We start from the raw sequence: 22,721 nt of genomic DNA, 5'->3' as shown, positions 1-22,721 counted from the left end.
CAAATCTTGGAAAATTTAGAGAATCAATTTATCACTAAAATTGTAACCCATTGAATAAAATGAAAATCTATAATCCACATTTATAAAATTGAGTTAATAAATAGGTAGGGGGAATAGGGTTTGCTTTATTTAATGAAAGAATGCCAACTAATAAATGTAGAGGGAATCATGGAATTATAAAATCATCATTTGGCAACCATCATCACAATAATTAATTCAGCTAAGAATCATCAACTGATTCTAAAATGAGTGGGTGGAAGTTTGATGAATGTAGGATATTTACATATTCTCCAAACATTTCCTCTCCAGTTACATATTAAATTTACGATCAGAAGTCTGGTAGACCTCCCTCACCTTACCCAAGTGAACATCATCTGGTCTTGACGTGATCAAAGCAGTTAATTATTCTAGAGAAAGTCCTAACTCCCTAGTATGATAGTATATGGAAGTGGTGCGTCTGAGAGGTAATTTGGATTAGATTAAGTCATGCGGATGGTACCCTTAGGATGGAATTAGTGTCTTTATTTATTTATTAATATTTATTTGTTTGTGCATACAAGGACTGGGGCACAGGCCAGAGGTGTGGGAGTGAAAGGATTCACCAGACAGAGTGGAGAGCAGAACAGGCAGATTGACTGAAACACACTGCTGAAGGGAGCCACAGAGTGTCAGGAGAGGTCTGTTGTGCCGTGTGGTTCACCACCCTGGCCGGGGATCAATCTCATGATACAGTGGCTGCAGATAGCTTCATAGAGCTGTTCTCCAACCTGTTGTGCCACCAGGGAGGCCCAGTATTAGTGTCTCTATAAGAAGAGATACTGGAGTGTGCTCCCTCTCCCTGCCACAGGAGGACATGGTGAAAAGGTGGCCATCTGCTGCAATCCAGGAACTGACTTCTCAGCAGAAAGACAACCATGCTGGTGTCTTGATCGAAAACTCCCAGACTCCAGAATAGTGGGGAATAAATTGCTATTGTTGAAACCAGTCTGTTGTATTTTTTATTATGGAAGCTCAAGCTGACTAAGATTTTTATCTTCTTTAAGCCATGGTTTTGAAACCAAGTCTAACTGGTTAAATTGATCTTAAACCCTAAAGTATAAGAAAGAAACGAACAAAAAAAAAAAACAACACCTTATCTACACTATTTTCTGAGATTTCCTTTAGCAACACAACAAAAGCTGTAGACATCATCAACCCTGAACTGAGCTCCAAAGCCAGATGGGAACTGAGAACTCAAAGAAGTGGCACCCAGAGGAGGAAAGGAACATCAACAATAATTCAAGATTCCAGTTATGCAATGAAAAGCTCCATCATCCTTAGTGCATGAACTTGGCTGGACTAGCCAATGAGCTTTAGCCAACTCCACATTTGTTTTCTGCTATCCCACTTCTTAGCCAGCTAAATAACTCTTTTGTTCTCAACTCTGGTTCCCCAAATCTATATAACCTCATATCCTTTCATACTTGGGAAGGTAGAGCTAAGTTTCTCTCCTACCTCCTTGTCACTCTGTTGGGGACTGCAACATCAGAGGGTCCTTGCAAAAAGAATTCCACAAAGCACCAGAGTAAGGTCAGCAACAAAGTTCATTAGGAAGCAAGAGCACACAGCACCTCGAGAGGCAGTGGCAGACTCAGGAAGGGGAGAGCTGGGCCAAGGCATGAAATAGTAGTGTTTCTCCCTCCTGCTCAATTATTCATTCTTGCTCCCATCACTCCTTCAGATTCCCAGACTAATTGGGACCAGCCCTCCCGCCCTGTTTTGAGTGTGTATGTGAGTTGTGCAAGTAAGAGAGAAACTGTAGTTAAAAGACTTGTCTCCCAGACATGCCAGACCTTATCTAGTCCTTGAAACAAAGAGATAGCCGCAGTTATCTGTAGACTGTGGGGTGGCAGGTGTGCACCTGTGTTCCTCTGGGGGGCTGTGTGAGTGCCTCCTTTCTCTCCCTAACAAGTAGATTCTCAAATAGAGTTGACTCCTCAAATACCTGATGTCGTTACATGATCTATGCATGTCAGGTAGAGGACCCATTGTTCTGCAACACTTTCTTCACCCATGAAAGGAATAACTTATAGTTTACCTCCCAGGGTTTAGGCTGCAAGCAACATAAAGCAAACAAAAGTCACAATCGTCCCTGGCACACAGTAAGCAATCGATCTGCTACAGGAGGCAAAGTGGGATATCTATAGGGGCAGGCCCAACACCCAGGCATCTCTGGCATTGTAGGTTGCCCTTTTCAGCATTATAGATTTGGCAGACAAGACCAAATCTGTTTTATTTGTCACCATGGCATGGGGTGGAATCAATAATCTTTATTCCAGACTCCACTCCCAACCTCTCCTGAGTGCAGTAGGGATGGATGAGACAGGATCACCTCCTAGAGGTTGGTTCATATACCACAGGTAGTGAACAAATCACTAGGTTACACTTTTCAGGCCAGAGTCTGTATAAATTCAGTCAAGCACAAGTGTTAATTAAAAATGAGAACTTGGCCCTCCCTGGTGGTACAGCGGGTTAAAGCACAGCACTGAGAAGCTAAATAAAGCCACTTCAGCATGATTTCGATCCCCGCCCTCCCTGGAGGTGACCCACATGGCATGGCAGACCTCTCCTGACTCACCCGCTGCTCCCCTCAGCAGTGTACTTCGTTGATCTGCCTGTTCTGCTCCCTGCTCTGTGAATCCTCTCACTGCCCTTGCACCTCTGGCCTGTACCCCATTTCTGTGTGTATAAATAAATAAATCTTTTTTTAAAAAAAAAAAAAAAGAGATAGAGAACTTGAGCCCTGCCCCGTTGCCATTGTTAGCGTGTTTCATGGCCATCAGTCTCTGCTAAGCTGCCTTAGGACTGTTAGAGATTCTGGTCAGCTACTTTGACTGGGAAAAATCAGGTAGCTTCTTTGATGCTCTAGATCTGTCTGGGATGAGACCATTCCTCCGTGTCCTGTTGCTGTTGATGAAGATGTCAGCTCAGATTCCACTACCTCGGTCTCTCCCAGGAAAAATGGATTTGGCAGTAAAATAGGAAGGTACATATGTCACACAAAGTTATGTACAAGAATATTCATTACAGCTTTATTGATAATAGCCCCAGACTAACAACAACCCAAATGTCCCTCAATGGCTGAGTGGATAAACAGCTGCACACAATTCTACTAAGGAACAGAAAGGAATGAAGAAGAGATGCACACAATATGGATTAATCCCCAAAATATGCTTTTATAAGATTCCATTAATTTATTTTTGCACAGAAGGACTGAGGTGTAGGCCTGAGGTGCAGGGGCTGGGGGGGGGGATGGGAGGAGGGGTGGTGGTGGTGAGAGGACTCACCAGAGACAGAGTGGGGAGCAGAACAGGCAGATGTACTGAAATACACTGCTGAGGGGAATCAGTGGGTGAGACAGGAAGACAGGAGAGATCTGCTGTGCCATGTGTGTCACCTCCTTGGCCAGGGAACAAACTCAGGTGGTTATGGTGATAACACTGAAATTTAACCCCTAAACCACCAAGGAGGCCCCCAAAATATGCTGAATGAAAGAAGTCAGATACAAAAGAGTACATACTACGTGATTCTATTTATACGATTCTCAAGAACAGGCAAAATGAGTCTAAAGTGAGAGAATACAGACTTGTGGTGACCTTTCTTGCAGGGGGGGAAGGGGCTCAGTACTGAATAGCAAGTTGCAAGAAGGATGTTGATTGGGGAAGAGAAGCATTGTGTATCTTGATGGTGGTCACCTAGGTGTACATAACTGAAAAATTCTTCAAACTGTGCCCTGAAGATATGTTCCTTCTTTGTGTTTAAGTTACACTTCAATTAAAGGCAATGGAACGGGTTAGGATGCAGCACTGCAAGCTGGTTTCAGTCCTAGTTCGATCCCTGCCCCGGAGGTGACCCACATGGCACAGCAGACCACTCCTGACTCCCCTGCTACTCCCCTCAACAGTGTACTTCGTCTACTTGCCTGTTCTGCTCCCCACTCTGCCTCTGTGAATCCTCTCACTGTCCCTGGACCTCTGGCCTGTACCCCAGTTCTGCATGCATAAATAAATAAATCTTTAAAACAAAAACAAAAAAAGGAAAGGAACAACATAGTGGGAAGTAGGGGATGATGTCATCGGTAAACTCAACAAAACACAAAACGAGGCTATGGAAAATGCCTGTAGAATTGTCCTCTGCAGAGAAGAGACCAGCAGCTGCAGCATGGTCCCTGAATGGAGCTAGTGTTCTTGGAAGCTTCTGGGCTTGCTTGATACCAAGTGGGCAAGAAGGGGGGGCTTGACTTGTTCTTGAGTCAGGGACTGGATCTACTGGGCCAGGGCCTCTTCAGCCTTCAGAAACAGTTTCTCACAGTTTTTCTAGAAAAATAGGTACGCAAAAATTACATAAGGCATTGAGGACCCCATTCAGCACCTTAATCTTTCAGCAGCTGAGAGAATTTCCAGAATGTTACAGGCTAGGCATTAATTCCTCAACTTTGTTGCCAAACAGGAAGAAAAATGGCAACTTTAAAAACAAAGAAAAAAGATACTGGGAGGCCAGCCCTGCCCAGAGCCCCTCCCAGAGCCACAACTGAGGTCTGTGCTCTGTTCTCATAGGCCCAGGGCTTCTGACTTTCCAAACCACAAATGAGGAAGAAGCTGCAAACACAGCTCCCAATGTGTCTCCCTTTCCCCTTCCTGTACCTAGCTACTTTCTGGTTCCCACAGTCAGTGGCTGTTACTGGCTTGTTCTGTATAAACTGAGCTGTAGTCCCAGTGGCAGAGACTCTCCTCTGCCTGGTTCTCTTAGCCTAGCGTTGCCTCTGGCTCCGTTTCTTTCCTCTTCTAGGATGTCATAGTGTGATGGCAGGTTGAATTTCTCTCTTTTTCTTTCTCCATCCCTCCCTCTCTCTCAGTGTATGCATTCAATATTCAAGGCTTCCCATATCTATCCATGAGAAGCTTTATTCTGGATGCTTAAACAGACAATTACTCTTAATAAACAGTAGCCAAAAGTGATGCCGTACAACCTAGACAACATTTATTTATGTATAACGTTATCTCCCATTTCTACAAGTACAGGAAGTCAATCTAAACAATGATTTCCTGTACAACTCATGTCGCTCAGGGATAGTGCACACATAGCTCAGATGGAAACCCAGAGAAAACAGGCTGCCAATTTAGGACTGAAAACAAATAGGAAAAAAAGGAATGACAAATGTGGAAATTACATGCAGACCAATGAAATAGGATTGCGAGCCCAGGAAAAAACTCACACTTATATAGAAAGTAAATCTAGGACAAAGGAACCAGGAATCTATGCTGGAACAAGGACAGCCTTTTCAATAAATGATGTTGGGGAAACAGGACAGTCACGTGCAAAAGAAGGAGACTAGACCATTCTCCCACACTATGCACAAAAATCAGTTCAAAATTGATTGAAGAAATGGCTATAAGAAACGAAATTCGGGCCTCCCTGGGGATGCAGGGGATTAAAGTGCAGCACTATGAAGCTGTCCACAGCCACTGCAGCATGAGTTAGAGTTCGTTCCCCAGCCAGGCAGGTGAACCACATGGCACAGCAGACCTCTCCTCTGACCTGCCCGCTGCTCCCCTCAGCAGTATTTTTCAGTCAATCTGTATATTCTGCACCCCTGTTCTGTTCCTGGTGAATCCTCTCACCCTCCACACTTCTGGCCTTATATGCATAAATAAAAAAGTCTTTAAAAAAAAAATGAAACAAATTATAAAATACGCTGAGGAAAAATAGGTAAAGCACCCCATGACATTGGTTTCAAAAATGTCTTTGGGGACTCATTTCCAACTGTAAGAGAAGAAAAAATAAATCTTGGGATTACATCAAACTAAAAAGCTTCTACAGCACAAAAGAAAGCATAAGTAAAATGAAAGACCTTACTGAATGGGAGAAAAAATTTGCACACCATACCTCTGACAAGGGACTAATATCAAAGATCTACAAGGAGCTCATACAACTTAACAAAAAGAAATGAAATAACCCAATCAAACAACTGGCAGAAGAGTCAAATATAATAGACACTTCTCCAAAGGAGACATACAATGGCTAACAGGTACATAAAAGAATACTCATCATCACTTATCATCAGGGAAATACACATCAAAACCACAATGAAATACCACCTCACACTTGGGAGAGTGGCCCATATCGAAAAGACTAGAAACAAATGCCTTCGAGGGTATGGAGAAAAAAGAACCCTCTTCCACTGTTGGTGTGGATGTAGGCTGATCCAGGCCCTATGGAAAGCCACATGGATGTTCCTCGAAAGATTGAAAATAGATCTTCATATGACCCAACAATTCCACTTTGAGGTATCGACCCAACAATTCCACTTTGAGGTATCGAACCAAAGAATACAAAAGCAGCAATTCCAAAGGAAACTTGCACCCCTATGTTTATTGCAGCTCTATTTTACAACAGCCAATGTATGAAAACAACCTAAGTGTCCCCAAACAAATGAGTGGACCCAGAAGATGTGCTATATATACGAAGTGGAACACTAAACAGTAATCAAAAAAGATAAATTTATGGCATTTGCAGTCAAATGGAAGGAATTGAAAGGGATTATGATAAGCAAAATAAGTCAGAAGGAGAGAGAGAGAAATACCAGATGGTGCTCCTGATATATGGAAATAGAGAAACCAAGTTGCCAGGCAAGACAAACTTTTAAACCAACCCTTGAAATCTGACCAGAGAATTGAGACATCAAAGGGAGAAGGGGAAGGATGAGAGCAGGATGGGAAGAAAGCACAATAGACTATGGTGGGCTACAGGTGCTTCGGCAGTGGGTGCACTATGGTAACTGTGCCTGAATGGAGAGAACCCATACTTCCAGAATGCTAAGAAGAATTTAAAACAATGGGACTTCAGCCAAAAAAAATAATAATAATAGAAAGAGAGATTAAAAGATGATACGCAAAACCTGTGCTCTAGTTAATAAATATTTTACCATGGAGACCTAGTGTAATGCAAACTACCTAGTGTAATGCAAATAAGTAAATGTATTTACTTATACAAAAAGAGTATAAGTTAGTGTATTGTGGATAATGAAAAAGGAGCTAGAAGTCAGGACAGAGGGAAGAGAAAGTTAAACCCAATGGTGTTACTGTTTTTGGTTTTAAGATTTATTTAGTCATACAAAACTGGGGTACAAGCCAGAGGGGCAGGGGTGGTGAGAGGCTTCACCAGAGACAGAGTGGGGAGCAGAACAGGCAGATCGATAAAGTACACTGCTGAGGGGAGCAACGGGTGCATCCAGGAGAGGTCTGCCGCGCCATATGGGTCACCTCCTGGTGGGGGATCGAACTCACACTGAAGCGGCTGCAGCCAGCTTTCTGTGCTGCTTCCTAACCCACTGAGCCACCAGGGAGGGCACACAATGGTGTTACCTTGTATTGAAAGTGTCACTATCCACTCAATATTATGTATGGGTGTGTGTGTATATATACACACACACACACACACACACATACTATAGAGATGGATGGATATAGATACAGACAGATGGATAGGTAAACAGATAAAAATGTGATTGTACAGAGTAACATATTTCCTAGCTCTGGTTCTGACAGGTAGTATAATCAGTGACATCCTAATACCTATTACTCAGTTCTTGGCTTCTCCTACAAAAGAAACCAGAAGCCTTGGGTAAATCGCTGATCCCAAGACTAGGACAGGGAAAGTACAAGATGAGCCTGGATAATCTTATGGTGCCAGAAAGGATTAATGGGGGCTTATGTCAACAAGACACAGGAGTCAATGTGGAGGGGCTCCCAATAGCCAAATCTGGGACAATTTGAGCTACAAAATAAGTAATAACAATGATGAAATATAACCCATAGAATAAAAGAAATTCTTATCAGACTATATTAACATAACACCAAACAAATTGGGGAACAATCTACAACTGGTCATGAAAGAAATAAAAGTCCAAGGAATTAATGCAGATTGGAATTAACTAAAATGAGAAGCAGCTGCTAATATGCACCCCTCAAGGAGCAACATGAGGTGTCTCAGTAAGATGAGGTTGGAAAGAAGTTCTTAGAGGCTTGGGGTTTCTTAGCTGATTAGGGGCATGGTTCAAGGTTTTGCTCTGGACCAGCTGCCAGGAAGTTAGGGTAACTGACATACAGCATCTCAATCAATCTTATCTGCAGAGCAGAAGGAATGAAACAGGCTAACGTTGCAGTTATTTGTAAAGTGGCAGCAGTCACTCAAAGCGGTCAGGGTAGGAGGGGGTTGCTCAACTTGTTGAAACAGCGTCATGCTGTTTGTGTTCAGACATGAGGACAGAGTGGCCTTGTTTTGTCTTGATCCATCGTAGTTACAGAGAGGCCTTGTTTGTTATTGATGATCTAAGAAATTGTTTATGTTCAAGGAGAACATGAAGGCTTAGCTGTGAGGCCAGACCAGTTCTGAACACCCAGGGGAAACCCTAACTGAGGCTGATCCACCAGCTCCCAGCTATTGCAGGCCGCTCTCTCTCTCAGTGGGGCTATTGGTGACATTGAAATAAGTCGATTAGATTCGTACACCATATTTAATCAATAGTAAGTTCTTAGATTCAATAATTGTGCCATGATACAAGAGGGGAAGATGGATGAAGCAATTCTGTATACTGTTTTGGAACTTTGTTGTTAATCTAAAATTATTCCAAAATGAAAGATAAAAATGCAACTCAGCGCATGGAGCAGAAGTTGTTTTGGTAACAGGTGAAGAAGTTGGCTTGCATATTGAGGCTGTGCTATGTAAAACAAAAGACGTATCGCCAGACACAGAAATATTACCTGCTTGCAAGATGGTCCCAACTATGACAAACATGTGGATACTTAGTTGGACTAAAAGGATGATCCAAGCCTCCCATTTGGGTTTATCGATAGTCATTGAAGTAGCACTGTTCCATTCCCATTGCCATTGCTCCTTTGCTCTCTTTATGTCAGTTTGTCCAAGTGAATGTGTCTATACTGAAGCCAAGGCAGCCCTATCACACTGGAATGCAGTAGTGAGTTATACTTACTTCTAATTCCTTCCCTTCTGCACACAAATGGTGCGGTGTAGTGAGGGTGAGTCAAAACCCTCCCTCATGCACAAACATCGCCCCCATTTAGCTGAATCTGGCTTTCTGCTTCATGCCTGTACATGGAGCTTGTGTCTGAAAAATCATTCTTATGGTGGAATTGTACCAAGAGTGAGTTAATACTCCCTTTGTCAACATAATACCATTTTTAAATGGTTCTACCCAAGGCAGGTAAAAATTTTTTTAAAAAGTTATCGAAAGTTGGTGAGAATAGGATCCTATGGAGTAGCAATTTGGCAAAGCTCATCAAGAATCTCAAATGGTTGCACCCTCTGTCCAATTACTCCATTTCTGAGACACTATTCAAAGGAAGTGATCAAGCATGCAGAGATTTGCATACAGACTGACTATTCAAAATAATACATCAAACCTTTGTAACACCTACTGAAATGAGAGTAATAATAAGTATAAACTACCAAACAGGAACATGAGAGGACAAAATAAGAACCAACTTTTGAAAGCTAGAAAGCAAATAAGTTAGCAGGACCAAAAGAACTGAATTCTAAGCTGGCAGCAAAGAATTCTAAAGAACTGATTTAATTTATGTGGCAAACTCTTTCAAGAACTTAAGGAGTTGATGGACTAGTTCCCTCAGGAAGTGAGGGGGGAAAGCACATGAAATAAAAGTGAATATTTGAAGGTCTAAGAAACAATTTGGTCCCAAATTACCTCTTTCCCCTTCACAACCAGAGAATGACAGGGTGATGGCCTTCAAGAGCCAACAAAGAGTTGGAGGTGCCTTCCCTGGCCAGTCAATCAAAGGTTCTGTAGGAATAGTACAGAGATTAGGTCAGAAAGCCACAGAGAAAAATGAATGATCAAGGGCATGTGCTTAGCATTAAGGACTACATTTTAGGTCTGTTGTCTTTTTTAACTTTTTGAGCTATAGCCCTTATTCCTATTTTCCAATTTTCCTAAGCATGTCCTTCATGGAAATTTTTTCTTACCCAGGATCCAATTTAGGATCAATTTTTTTGCATGTTGCATAAAAATTGTCATATAGCTAGCTTCCTTTAATTTGGAACTGTGTGCGTGTGTGTGTGTGTGTGTGTGTGTGTGTGTGTGTGTGTATCACCACCTTGACATATTTGAAGAGGAAAGCTGGTTATTTTATAGAAGGTTCCTCAGATTGGGTTGACCTGTTGTCCCCTCATGATTCAGTTTAGGTTTTCTAGTTTTGATAAGAATGCCTCAGAAGTAACAACTCAATATAAAAATGGGCAAAATATTTAGCCTTTCAAAAAGAGGAAATCTGAGTAGCCAATGAACATATGAAAACCTGTTCAACCTCATTTTTAAAGAGGGAATACAAATGAAGTACCATGATGTAATTATTCCACTTCTGAGATGCTATTCAAAGGAAGCAATCAAGAATGCAGAGAGATTTACTGTGATGTTATATTACTATACAAATATCAAATTTGGCAAACATGAAAGTCTGATAATACTATATTTGGGGGCAACGAAGGTATCTCATAATGGCTGATGGGTATGCAAATTGGTACCTTCTTTTTGGAAAATGGTCTGGTATCTTCTGGCAAAGGTGAAAACACTTTGCCATACTACTTTGGTAGAGACTTGTGCATACATTCACTTCCATTCACAAGTGCCTGTCGCTTCCATCTTTGTGTTTTTGCTGTCTGCTTTGAACAATTTCTTCCATTTGAATTTGAAGGCCATCACGTTTTGTCCCAGTCATAATCAATCTTGTTTTCTAATCAGCTAGTGAATTGAGCAATCAGGAAGTCACAATGACTCACAAAGTATTTTGCATTACACATCATTCTTCCTAGGTTCATAATTTTTCACTCAGGTGGTAACCTTGAACAAGTGTTATTGGTCATGTGTTATCCCCACTCTGGTAGATATTTTCTCTAATTTCTGGGGGCCCTTTGGATAAATTAGTTCTACTTGGGGTTAAAATACAATCACTGAAATATAGGGGCAGCAGGACCCAACATAGGGGAAGATAAAGTCACCCCTCCTGAACTACACATAGCAACAGGGAAGTTAACAGTGCTGAGGCCCCAGAGAAAACATCCCTCCTTCCAGATCTTGTCACATCTCCCTAGACTCAGGCATGGACAGGATAGTCCATCCTTGAAGTTTCTGATGGTCCCTCGGAAGCCCAGAGAATCAAATCCATGTGAGGGAGCCCAGGGCCACTCCGTCTTCCTTACTTTGAGAACCATGTGCTGGTGGCCCAAGAGTGACATAGTGACTATAGTTGAAAATACTGTGCTGCATATTCGAAAGTTGCTAAGAGATAGATCTTAAAAGTTCACATCACACACACAAAAAAAATGTAAACTATGCATGGGTCAAATGTTAACTAGACTTAGAACAGTAATCATTTTGCAAAATATGTATAAATATTGAGTAATTATGTTGTACACCTGAAACTAATATATGTCAATTATACCTCAATTAAAAAAGAAAACTATGAACCAATTCCATTAATAACTACACATGCAAAAATACCAAATGAAATATTTCCAGTTGAATTCAGTGGCATATAAAAAAAATGCTACAAGTACTTCAGTGCCAATTGCAAGGTCTCTATTCAAAAATGTAGATTTCCATGCTAAGCCTTTCACGGGGTTGCTTAAAGTTTAGGTCATGTGGTCATGTTCTTAATATTAAGAGAGTTCTTCACCAGACTAAGTGAACAGATTTTTCCGCCTTCTCATCTGCCAGAAGGAAGACATATTATAATCCCAACAATTTGCTATTTGAACAAATGACAGTACGTGAGAGAGATAAAGGTCAAACTGAAGGATAGATCTTCTTTTCTGTTCCCTCGGTTGCTGTCACATGCTTTTCACTCACCTTCTAGAAAGCAGCCAGGAAGAAGAAAACATTCCTCTGTCATACCTCAGCAGTTTCAGTGGGTCATTTTTTATTTCTGCAGACATGGAAACTATCCTTTCAAACTAGTCCTAGGCTGGGTAAGGGGTAGATAGGAGAGTGAGGAATGGAGAGAGCAGGAGAGCGCATAAAAGAAAAATTTTAGGGTGATCAAATTGTTCTGGAGTTGAGGATATCTGAATCAATCAATATAAGAGGAAAGTTACTGTGAAACAAATTTTTTTTTTAAATTAACATAGGTGTCAGGGGATTCAAGATGAAAAACATTCAGACTGTGACAAATGAAACTCAATGTATTACAAATGTGTGATGTAACCTCAGTGTGTTGAGTGGGGATAAAAGAGATTGACCAAAGTAACTTTGGAAGTGGCATTTAATTACACTCAAAAACTAAAAACAAAAAGAACTATACAAAAATACTGTACTCTAGCTTGTAAAGTTTTTTCTCATAGGGCTAGAGTATAGTCATTCTGAAACTCATGTATTCAGGTTGAACAAATAAATAAATTATAGATAATAGAAGCCATGATAACAGAATAAGTATTACAATTAGAGGCAGGACAAAAGACAAGACGGAACCCTGTAATGCTGGATTCAAGTCATTGATAGCAGCATGCGCACATGCTTATGTATGTCTGTAATGACATAATTCAATTTTGTTATAGATAAATCTATTATAAAAGATTGGGAAGGCAAGTCATGATTTAATTTTTTGCATCAATTTCCTTGTGCCTTCTTTATGTGAGTGAACTCATGTTTAATTTATATGCAGACAGAAACAGCATTTTGTACACACACACTAGAATACATACATTTCCTAATTCTTTCCTTTCGTGGGCCTAGAAGCAGTGACATCTCAGTAGCAATGAGCTCTCCTATGATCCAGACCTTTGTTCCTAATACTACTCTTCAATAAAAGAAACCAGGGCTCCTAAGAGAAACTACTATGTCTGAGGTAGAAAAAATACAAGATGAGTATAGAGCATTTTTGTGGTGTCATAAAATTAGGAAGTGCTACAATAATGCAAGAGGACTTGTCAAAAGTACACAAGAGGAAATTTGAATGAATTTCCAATGGCCACATGTGGAATAATTAGAATAGAAAATAATAATTATATTGGATTATAACTAAAAGTTAAATATAATACTAATATAAATGATTGAATAAAAGAAAAGATAAATGTTCCTTACAGAATGATTCTAAGTAATACACACATACTAAATCCTCTTGGAGATAGGAGCTTAATTCCCACCTCTTTATGTAATTTGGTGTTAGTGAGGTTATCTGGAAGGAATATAGAAAGGAAAAATAGTAACTGTAAAGTAGGAAAAAGACAAAAGACATGAGAACACCACCTTAACCAAATGACCAAGGTCAAAGTTGTAAGTGATGAAGTTATGTGCTATCATTTGCCTTTAGTTATTTTATGGTAAGGGCATTCTGCCTCTTTAGCGCTCTTCTTCAAAACCCCTAACTAATATCTAATCATGAAAAAACATCAGATAAACCCAAACTTAGATGCTACAAAACACATGGCCGATGCTACTTGATTTTTTTAATAGATTAAATTATAAAAAATAAGCAATGTGGTGTTTAATTTTATGTGTCAGTTTAGCTGGACTATAGTGCACAGATATTTGGTTAAACATAGTTCAGAATATTTCCTATGCAGGTGTTTTTTTAGATGAGATTAGCATTTATGACTATTGACTTTGAGTAGCCATTCCCATAATGTGATTGCACCTCCTTCCAGTCAGTTGAAATTCTTAATAGAATCCCTTAAACAGAAGGGATTCTGTCAGCAGACTACCTTTAGACTCAAACTGCATTCTTCTCTGGCCTATCTTACAGATTTAGAACTTGTCAAGTGAACAGGTTTGAGGACCTAATTCCAACACTTATGGAACAACACAAATGGGGCAAATGAGAAACAAAGAGCAAGATGGAAGATCTGAACAAAAACATATCAATAAGCACATTAAAAATGGCCATGACAACCTGTGATAAGCAGAATGTACCCTACATATATACAGACACACACATATAACTATACCCTAGACCCTTTGAATATATTATCTTACATGACAAGAATGACTTTGCAGATGTGATTAAAACACCTGGACCTTGAGATGAGAGAATATCCTGGAATGTGCAGGAGGGCTAACATAATCACAGGAATTCTTAAGCAGAGAATGTTTCTTAGTTGGGTCATAATGAGGAGACAGAAGAAGGAAGCATATTGTGACACAGAAGAGAACATGACATAAGATGAACTCAACCTGCAATTGTTAACTTTGAAGATGGAGGGAAGGGTTCATGTGGCAAAGAAAGAAGCAGTTTTTGAAAGTGGCTTTCCATCCATAGCCACCAGGCAAACTGGAACCTCAGTCCTACAACCAAAGAAATTAAACTTTATCAACAACCAAAAGGAGCAGGAAAGGGATTTTTCTCCAAAACCTCCAGAAAGGAATGCAATTTGTCGACACCTTAATTTAGTCTATTGAGACAAGACTCTTGACCTACAGAACTATAAGTTTCTTTTGTTTAAGCAGTGAAGTTTGTGGTAATGTGTTACAGCAGCAAGATAAAATACACCCTCCAATGATGGAGATTATCAAATTGGATAAACAGGCAAGTTTAAATTGTATGCCGCATTTAAAAAAGCTTTATTTAAAGACATCTAAAGGTTACTTATTTAAATAAGGTTACTTAAATCTTATTTAAAGGTTAAAAGTTAAAGCATAAAAAAATACCATATATTAACACTAATCAAAAGAAAACTGAAATGTTATCTTAACATCAAGATGATCTTTAAGCAAAGACTATTACCAGGAATAAACATCATCTCATAAAGGAGTCAATTCAACAAGAGAACATAACAGTCTTAAATGCTTTTGTACCTACTAACAGAGATTCAAAATACATGAAATAAAATCTGAAATAAGTGCAAAAAAATAGACAAATCCACAATTTTGGTTGTAAATATAAAACCCTTTCTCTTCATAGAGAACTGACAGAATGAGTAAAAAATTAGTAGAGAAACAGACTTGAATAACACTAACAACCAACTTGTCTTGTCACAGAAAATTCCAACTAACATCAGAACACATTCTATTCAAGCACACAGGAAACATTTACTAAGGGCCTTATTCCAGGCCATAAAAAAGTTTCAATAAATTTATCAGGATTAAAGACATTCATGATTATATTTTCTGACAATAGAATTAAATTAGAAACCAACAAGAAAAATATCTTCAAAGCCCCACAAAATTGGAAGTTAAATAACAAGCTCTCACATAATCTATGTGTGAAAAAAATCAAAGTGGAAACCAAAAATATTTGGAAATGAAGATGAACATACATTATACCCAAGTTTGTGGAAGGCAATTATACAGTAAAGAATAACTGAGGCCTGGCAGGCTCAAATCCTGCATTCTCAGGAAAAACTCTAGTTCAGCTCCTGGGAACTAAATACTTAGCTCACGAGATGTTCTATGTGGTAGGAGTGCTTTTGTTCATCTAAGATCTTATACCAAACTGTACCAATTTGACCAGAGTTTATGCTGCTGGTGTGATTTATAATAAAGATAACTGCATTTACTCTGGGGGTCTGAATCTGAGTATCTGAGGTTAGTAATGCAGGTACATAACTGCATGTCTATATGATTCACCCTCAGTAAAAATTCTGGAGCTTCCCTGGTTGGTAACACGTCACACATGTTGTCATACATTGCTGCTGGAGAAACTAAATGACTTCCAGCCATTATCACTGGTGGGGGAGGGGATATCTGAGAATTTGGGCCTGACCTCATCATGTGCCTTTTTCCTTGAGTGATTTTAATTTATATATTTCTCTGTAATAAACTGTAACCAAATATAAAACAACTTTTGAGGACTTTGATTCCATTTAGTGAATCAAGACGGAGGCAGTTCTTGGGGGAATTAAAGCATTAGTTAGATGGAATTTTATTGGATTGAATTTAGAATTTAGAAAATATCTAAATCTAAATATCTAAAATCAATCACCTCAGCTTCCACCTTAAAAACTAAAATAAGAGTATCTAAAGAAACTTTGTGAAGGTAAGGAAATTTGTCAGCCTGATCAGGGCTAAAAAGACACAGTAGTATAACAGGAATGATAACAGGACTACCAATTCCAGAGATATTAAAAGAATAAATTAATTGAAATAGATGAACTACGCAAAGTTCACTCTGTAATAAACAGATAACCTGAGAAGACTGTATATATATTAAAGAAATTGCTTTCATAGTCCAAAACTTTTCCAAAAAGAAAACTTTAAGCCCAGATGACTTTACTGATCTATTCTATTAAACATTCTAGGAAGAAATAACAGCAATTCTACACAACTCTTCAAGGTAACTAAAGAGAATGCTTCTGAAATCACTCTCTGAGGCCAATATTATTCTGATAGCAAAAACCAGATAAAAATATCACTAAATAAAACCATTGACCAACATTTCTCATAAATGCAAAATCTCTCAAAAAAATTTTGGCAATAACATATAATAAAACATCATGAGCAAGTGTATTTTATCCCGAGTATAAGATTGATTTAACACTTAAGGATTAATATATTTCACTATATTAAAAAGAAAATAATTAAATTTTCATCAATGTAGGAAATAGTTTTATAAAATTCAACATGCATTCCTTACTTAAAAAAAAAAAAAGCTCAAAGCCCAAACTAGCAATAGAGGGTTAAGTCCTTAATCTGATAATGAGCATCTATGAAAAGCACTGTTAATATAGTTTTCTTTTTCCTGGGGACAGCCAACGATGTCTGTTCTCACCACTTTAATTCAACAGTGCCCTAGATGTTCTTCTAGTCAGTGCAGAAAGGCAAGGAAAAGAATGAAAAGGCACCCGGATTATGAAGGAAAGATTTAGGATTTTCTGCTTACTACAGGAAAACTACTAAAAGTAGTATGTGAGTTTAGTAGGCTGTAGGACACAAGGTTTAACAATCAACTTAATAATTGGTTTTTAAAATCAATGTAGGGCCTCCCTGGTGGCTTAGTTTAAATAAGTCTCAGTGCTATTACCACAATGGCCTGAGTTCCTTCCAATCCTCCCCTCCCCTCCCCCCAACCCCGGAGCTTAGCCACGTGGTGCCGTGCAGCAGACCTAGACCTCTCCTGTCTCCCGGGCTGCTGCCCTCAGCAGTGTATTTCAGTAAATGAACCTGCTTTGCTCCCCACTGTCTCTGGTGAATCCTTACTCCCTGCACCTCGGACCTACATCCAGTTCTTTTATGCAAAAAAAAAAAAAAAAAAAAATCATGTAGTTCTATAAACAAAGAACAATTGAAAATTAAAATTAATGCAACTCAACGAAAAATCTCAAATACTTCGTAATATTTGATAATTTTGAAATTCTTATTCTTAGATGTGTAAGTGCAGTTCTTAGACATTCTGTATTTTTACAAAATAATGAATACATGTGAATGTTGACTTTCACAATTCAGCAATACTAAAAATGAAAATGTGTCTACTTATAGTGAATGAGAAAACAAATTCAATTGCCAGAAGCAATTGAACACATACAGGATTTAAAGTTCCAAAAGGGTGAAAGTAATCTACGCTGTTATAAAACAGGGTAACAGTTACCTTCAAGGAGGTGAACGTTGTAATGATAGGAAGAACAAGAGGGTTCCTGAGGTGCCGGTAATGCATATATTTATATGGCTAACAGTTATGTGGATTTTTTTTTCTAATAACTCATCCAATTGTAATCATTATTTATACACTTTGTTCATATTATATTTCAATACAAACTTTATAAGGATAAGGCTTTAAAATTTTAATTATTCTTTTACATATCATGACTCTTTAGTGGAAATCATGGAATTTTCATTGGTAAGAGGTGGTTAAAAAAGGCAAGATAAAAACAAGGACTAGGAAGGAGAGGCTAGATGGAGATTTAAGCAGGCCTGAAATCCAATTTTAAGTTAGGATTGCATGGTTTTATTGTTAACTAGAAGACTGTCTACTGTTCACACACAGCTCTTCAACGGGGTCCTTATTCATGAAACTTTGAATACTGTTCTAATCTGGAGGAGCTGATGCAAACAGTTTTGCAGAGGAATTCTCATTTGTGGTTTATGACCCTACCCAATTTACAATTATTTATGAGGTGATAATTTTCAGACTACTCAATATTTTAAAACTATCCAGGCTGTGTATATATAGCAGTTGTATTTTCAAATCTTTGGTATAAAGTTTTGGGTACTGATTTCATAGATAGATTCCTTTCCAAGTGCAGACATCTCAAAATTTTTACCCATGTACACTTAAGGAAGATGACATTTATATCAGCTATCTAGTTTCATTCTGCCAAATGCATTAATACAACTAGAGAACTTAAAGTTAATGCTGAGCTTACAAAAATGTATTTGCCTTTCTGTCTTTTCTCCCCTTACTATAGTAGATGCTGTATTTGGGTACTTTTGGAAGTATGTGTGGTTTAGAGCACAGCTTTGTATTAATCATGTATTTTAATCTATTTTGAAGTACACACACACACACACACACATACACACCGCTATAATTTAAGTACATAAGGATAGTCCTTATGCTCATGAGTAATGTTTCGTTGGTTTGTATTGACATACCTAATCAGTTGGAAGTAAACTACATGGTCCTGAATGGTTTTAAAACCCTGAGAAAATTGTGGTTACATTTCCTTCTAGGCTATTACACTTAAAAATTCGATTTTGAATGTTAAACCAGATCCCCATCTTGGACTGGTAAACAGTAATAAGAAATACGCGTTTAGAAGTGTGTACTAACATATTTACAGAGGATATTCTATTCACTCCTTTTCTTGCCCCACAGCTTCACGTGACATTTGACTTTAGGATATGACCAACTCAGAAGGTATTACTGTGACTTAACAGGGATCTCCCTTCTATTTTCTAATTCATTGTTTTCATCTTTATCTTTTCAAACACAATTGTGGACCTTAATGTAACCTAAATTCGTAATTCCTATGTATTTTAAAGAGTGCAAAACTCTAGGAGTATGATGTCAAGAGACGGTAACTACTACTCCCAAAATGGTCCTGCTAAAGACCAACTTAAACATGTCATACATCCCAGTTTGCCCAGTATAGTCCCATTGTATGCCTGTTGCCCAGTCCAATTACTAGTAATGTCCCCTTTGAATTGCAAAGGGATTTTGAGTTTAGGCTATAAAATACTTGGCTGACTAAATTGCAATTCAATTTAAAGACATCTTTCTTGTTAAAGATACATTCAAAATGAAAGGTTCTTTTCAAATGCGATTAGACTAAGTATTCAGTAATGTCTGCATGGGGGTAGAATAGCATTGCTCTGGAGTTGGATTAACACAGTTGGAATCTCTGCTTCAACATTTAATAACTATGAACCTCGAGCAAGTAATATGATCTCTCTTATCCTCAATTTACTCATCTGTATGGTGGGGATAAAACAGTACCTAACTCACAGAGTCACTGTGAGTATTAAATAGAATGTTCATGAAGCATTCAGCACTGTGCTTTACACAGTACTCATTGAACAATATGTATCTTTGGGTCACATTAAAAACACCATCCTCATCTTCTTCCAACTAAGTGATTCCTTTCAAAACCAAAACATGGTTCACTTCACTATATAAAAAACTATTACTGTGCAAAGCACTCCAGGAAAATGATATAAATTGTTTAAAACTGGCCTATTTGCTATTCATGGAAGACCAACAATCTCCTGAAGCTCCTGGAAAGATCAAACTGACCCCTCACTCTCTCTCTTCTATAAATGACAAACCACTGAAAATGCTCTCCTAAATGTCACCAAACATCTTGTGATAACCCGAGAGTTCCTTTAATCCTTCCAGTTGAGGTACGCTTATCATTTTTCTTCAGTTCTAATATATCTGGTATCACACCTAGCTAGTTTCCTTTGGCTTTCATCTTCTTTGCTATCTCCACAACTGATGTTCCCTAGAGGGTATCGGGTCCACCTCTTTCCTGCAGAGTCCTCTGGCTCTAAGCACTACCTCAACGGCTCCAGCCTAAGCCTACAAAGCACTTCACATCTGCCTCCCAAACACTTCCTGTTCTGGTTAGAGGAACCCCACTCACCTGAAGGCATCTAGTGGGTTCTGTGGACTTGACTTTAATCTTCCAAATTTATTTCCATCCTCACACTTCCAAACTCAAACCTAAGTCAATTTTGTTCTTCAGGTTATCTCTTTGGTAGAAATGTTGAGGACAGATGGAATGTGTTAAAGCAAACAGACTACTGCAAAGTCAATGCTGTTGTTTTGCTTAAATTCACAGTTTCATACTATGGGTAAAATGGAAACATCTCAGGGTAGAAGAGGATATCCAACACTGGAGGCTCCCTGCTTTCCAGTTGTTTTAACACTCGCCACCCCTTAGTCAAAAATCTAAAATCCCTCAAGTTCCCAAAAACCTCTTGGCTCTGAAAGGTGTGACAATGTAAACCTCACTGAAATGCAAGCTCCAACACTACTCACCCTTCTTTTGCTTTGCCTGATGTATTATATGAATCTCCCACACAGATGTAAGGAGGGTAGATGGCAAGGATCACAATTTATTCAGAACTGGTTTATGGGACATGCTAAATAAATATGTGACTAAATGAAAATACATATTCTAAAAGTTTAATAACTAAGTTTTAAGAAGCAAACACTTAAATTTATAAAATTACATGATCCTAACTTTCAATCGAGTTACTGCAATTTTGAAGGTCTTGTCAATTTACTACTTTAGAAAAGCAACTCAAATTTTGAAATGCAGAAGTCAATTTTTTTTAAATTTGAATACGTACGTAATGGGATTTATCTATATATGCAGTAAAATGAAGAACAACTTATTCCACTTTAAATCTGAAAAATGTAAATTATAAAGGATGTTAAATTGCCAAAAAGAAACCAGTTTACATAAAATTTTGTCCATTTGGCTGTACTTCAGAGTAATGTTGATGTGTTTTCTTATCTCCTACCCTCCACTCAAAGACTGTAATCTCCTGAACTAGTTACCCTTGACATGTATCTTTCAAGTATGTGTGGATTCCAATACCACAAAATCTACTCTTAGATGTTCAGACAACTTTTATCTGGGCACAAAATTATTTAAATAAAACCACAGAAAATGAGACACTACATCAGGAATATAAACTAGAGCTTGTTAATCTTGTTACTATTTAGGTATGGCGTTAGCATTCTTATACTTTGTGTTTCTGGAGAACTGGCTTCTAATTTTGGTTTGCAACAATGTTTGTCTTGAGTTCTTTCAAAAATGTTGGTACTGAAGGGTGTACTCTTATACCTCTAAATCATATACAGTGTAGTAAATCAATGGCAATTATTTTCTGAACTTATACGAGATACTGCTGCTAATAGGTACTAAGTATTTACCAAATTATTAACTAATTATCTCCATGCTTATACACCTTCAAACTCTGCAGGACAACACACTATAAAACTATCTGAAGAGTACTAGATTAATGCAGTCAGCATGGCTTTCAGAGATGATCAATTCTCTTTAGTCAGATATGGAACTTCATTTATAGCATTCTTTATGCTTCTTCACTTAAGCTTCCTGAAAAAAAATCTGAAAAAGAACAGCGTAATAAAATGACGATGTGCCAAATGCAAAGTACTATTACTATGAAATGAAATATGATCATTAACTACAAGTGATACATTAATGTTAATACAGCCTGCTATATCTCACTAGAGATAAAATGAATTTGCAGACCACCACCCTCCCAATCATGCCAGGCAAGCAGGAAAGCATGAAATTTCCAAACTGCCTACAATTTAAAAAGTTTCTTAATTTATTTGCATTCTAAAATAGAGCCCTTGACCTGAATCTTTTTTACCATATAAAATGCTACTAAGTGATGTACAAGATTTGTCAAGCCCATAACATTCTCTTCAAAATCTTAAGTTCAACCACTACTTGTTTCTTACTAGTAAACTACATTTTGGCAGCAATTGTTTATTGGTCTGTCATTGCAGTAATTGCAACTTAACAATAAACCAGTCTGACATTTTAGGTCTTGAAGATACATACCATATATATTTCTTTAAAAATAATCATACTTTTGTAATCAATACTTTACAGTAGACACCTCAAAAATCTACCATAGATGTTAAACTTAAAACGAGAAAAATTTAAGTTCTAAATCTTTATACATATATATCCAGATTTCTATATATATTATATATACATACATAAGTATATATAAAATATATATAATCAGATTTGAAAAATGAACAAAAACTGGGCACTGTACATAAAGTCCTTTTTTAAAACTCAAACAATAGAAAACTCTTTAAACATTAAACAATTTTAATAAAAGTTTCTGTACAATGCTAAGCAGTTTTATTTACACATAGAAAATGTAATAGGAGTAGTGTTCGAAATTACAGAACTCCTTAAAATTTCAATGGCAGGTAAATCTGGAAAAAAATAACAGCATTCCATTCACAAATATTTTCAAGCAATAAATATGTATTTATAAATAGTGTAAATTTACATCAAGATTAGAAACAAAATCACAAATCTGAAGTTTATTCCTTAGTCTATGTGCAATCCATTATCTTTGTGACTTGGCTGTTAATTTTTTTAACATTTTATTTAGGAACCAAAACTGTAATAACCGTCATGGTTTCAAAACAAGACAGAAAAACATAAAAGCAGTAAAAAAGTTCCTTACCTAACTTTTCACATTTAAAAAAAAAAAAAAA

The sequence above is a fragment of the Condylura cristata genome, unplaced genomic scaffold (genome assembly GCF_000260355.1).
Source record: "Condylura cristata isolate star-nosed mole 26May11 unplaced genomic scaffold, ConCri1.0 scaffold00027, whole genome shotgun sequence".
Taxonomy (NCBI): domain Eukaryota; kingdom Metazoa; phylum Chordata; class Mammalia; order Eulipotyphla; family Talpidae; genus Condylura; species Condylura cristata.
This window is presented reverse-complemented; position numbering follows the sequence as displayed.